This window comes from Alexandromys fortis, unplaced genomic scaffold (assembly GCF_014885135.2).
Source record: "Alexandromys fortis isolate MF-2015 unplaced genomic scaffold, M_Fortis_MF-2015_v1.1 scaffold_13, whole genome shotgun sequence".
NCBI lineage: Eukaryota > Metazoa > Chordata > Mammalia > Rodentia > Cricetidae > Alexandromys > Alexandromys fortis.
Window position 1 is genome coordinate 20,421,757 of NW_026067908.1, and position 2,634 is coordinate 20,424,390.

Consider the following 2,634-nt stretch of genomic DNA (forward strand, 5'->3'; position numbering starts at 1 on the left):
CATACTATTAAAAAAAGCCTCCACAAAAGTTACAATTCAAAAATATATATAGGCTTGGCACAGAAAAGGAAAAGGGTAAAGTCCTTAAAATTTAAAGAAAGAAAGAAAGAAAGAAAGAAAGAAAGAAAGAAAGAAAGAAAGAAAGAATATAAGAGAGAAAGAAAGGAAGAAAGAAAGGAAGGAAGGACAGAGAAAGAAAGAATGAAAGACAGACAGAAAAAAGAAAAAAAGAAAGAAAGAAAAAGAAGGAAGAAGGAAAGAAAGAAAGAAAGAAAGAAAGAAAGAAAGAAGAAAGAAAGAAAGGAAGAAAGAAAGAAAGAAAGAAAGAAAGAAAGAAAGAGAGAGAGAGAGAGAAAGTCATTGCTTGGTTGTGCTTGCACGAATATCTTTCATCCCAACACAGGAAAGACAAGCAGGCAGATCTCGCTGAGTTCAAGAACAGCCTGGTCTATAGTGTGAATCCCAGGACAGCCACTTGTTTTTTACTTTAAGAACTTTTACGTTTATTATGCATATATTTTTAACACACTGTAAAACATTTTCTTTTTCTTTGAATCTCTTTTTACTGTATCTCTCTCTCTTTTTCTGACCATATGAGTCTTTAAATTACTGAGCAATATGATGGGTTGGATTGAAGCTGTGGCTTTGCCAGTTAGATCCAGTCTCTTCTTTAGCATTCCAGTCTCATGGCTGAGGTACTGGCTGTAGCCGTGTTTATAGCCACAACTCTATGGCGTTTCAAGGTCCCTGCCAGCCAGAGAGCTACAACAGACAACTGTCAAGTCCTCTCTCTGTAGCCCGCTCTCCTTCCTCAGTCAGAGTTTGCCCCGTCAGGAGGGCACAAAAGGCCAGCATTTTTAAACAGCACAGCCTTTTTCCTGCTATGGCTAAAAACCGAAAAGCATGCGTTCAGGTTTTGTCAACACCATTTAAGTGTTTCTTGGCAGGACCTCTTAATGAGCTGCAGGGTTTTGCAGCTAAAGCTGAGTCAGGAAGCCGCTCTTAGATGAGAGTGCTTGCTTGCCTATAGCAAGCATAGTAGACCCAAGAAATTTCTTCTACCAAGAAATCATGCTTCACTCCATTCTTTCCCAAACTTTCTCAGGCTTTTTGTGGATTCAGTTATCCTCACGTTGGGCAGCCATCTGTTGTAATAAGGAAGAAAGAGAGTAGTTGGGTGTGGTAGTACACACCTTTAATCCCAACACTTGGGAGGCAGAGGGAGATTGACCTCTGTGACTTCAAGGTGTGGTAGCACACACCTTTAATCCCGAATGCCTGGGAGGTAGAGACAGGCGGATATCTGAGAGTTCAAAGACAGCCTGGTCTACAGAGTTATTCCAGGACAAAGATACAGAGAATATAAAATAAAAGTAAAAATAAATGAAATAGAGGTTAAAATAAAGCGCGCAAAGATGGAAAATACACAGGGAATTTTGATACTGTATGCTATTATGCTCTCTTTGAATTGTTTGAATGCTGAGGAAGGAGAAACAGCTGCTAAAAGATATTTGTTTATAAATGCTGCTGCACTAATCCATCGTAGAGATTTTGATGCCTTGACTTTGAAATTTGGATCTAAGGACATGATACTTTGGAAAGGAGTTTCTTTTTTTGTTTTCACAGAGGATGAGACCCTGTTCATTTCTTCTATTCCGATATGGTATGATGGACCACGCCCTCCTGAACGGTTGCTGTGAATACCTTCAGAAAATTGCTTCGCTCAACTGCCAACTGAGATGAAACTAGCACACAGGTTATACCATGAAAGACCTAATTAACGACGCCCCCATTCAGCAGGAAGCAGTTTGGAGAGAAAAAACTGCGCCCATGTTCCCAAATATGGTTTATAAATGTTCTTTTACATTTAAAGGGGGATATGATATAGATATGAATAATTTGCATTAGTATAGATTTTGTTTTACTTATAGAGATTTAAGGACAATTTTGTTATATGTATATGTATTTCTGATCTTGGCTAAGGTACTGTGATTGTGTAGTTTGTTTAAAAATGCAATGTATAGTTAGAAATATAGATTGTTAATAGATAATCATAATAGTCAAGTTTGTAGTCATGTTAGTTAAGATTTTCTAGATGTGCATAGATATATTTTAGATAGGCATTCTTCATATTTTTCAAAGATTATAGAATATGGCATTTTAAATGTTTTAATAACTTAGGGTTTCTCATGAAAATGAGACACTCTGCTCCTGGCAGCACCAATCTACTTCGAGAGGAAGATGGGTATCGAAGAGGATCCTTATGAAGTTTGATAGATATTTGTGCAAGAAACTGCTCTTGCCTGGACTGATGCATAAACTGGACACAAAGAACCAGCCGAGAGAGGACTACTGAACTTGCCTAAAGGTGAGATGATCTTTTGGGGTTCCTGATTCAAGAAAGAGTCTGCAAGACATTCTTCAGGACAAGCAGATAATGACTGCCTTTGAAATTTCCTGCTTCGTGGAAATATCTGCTGGAAACTATGGGCCTGTAGGCCGAAGATGGATGCCCCAATGGTACAGAGGAACTTTGGGTGACTGTCCAGGCAGCGAGATGTCTCTGTCATTTCTAGATTGTGAAAGTTGCTTATTTCTTGTTTGCTTAGGTAATATTGTATCTTTCTGGACTCT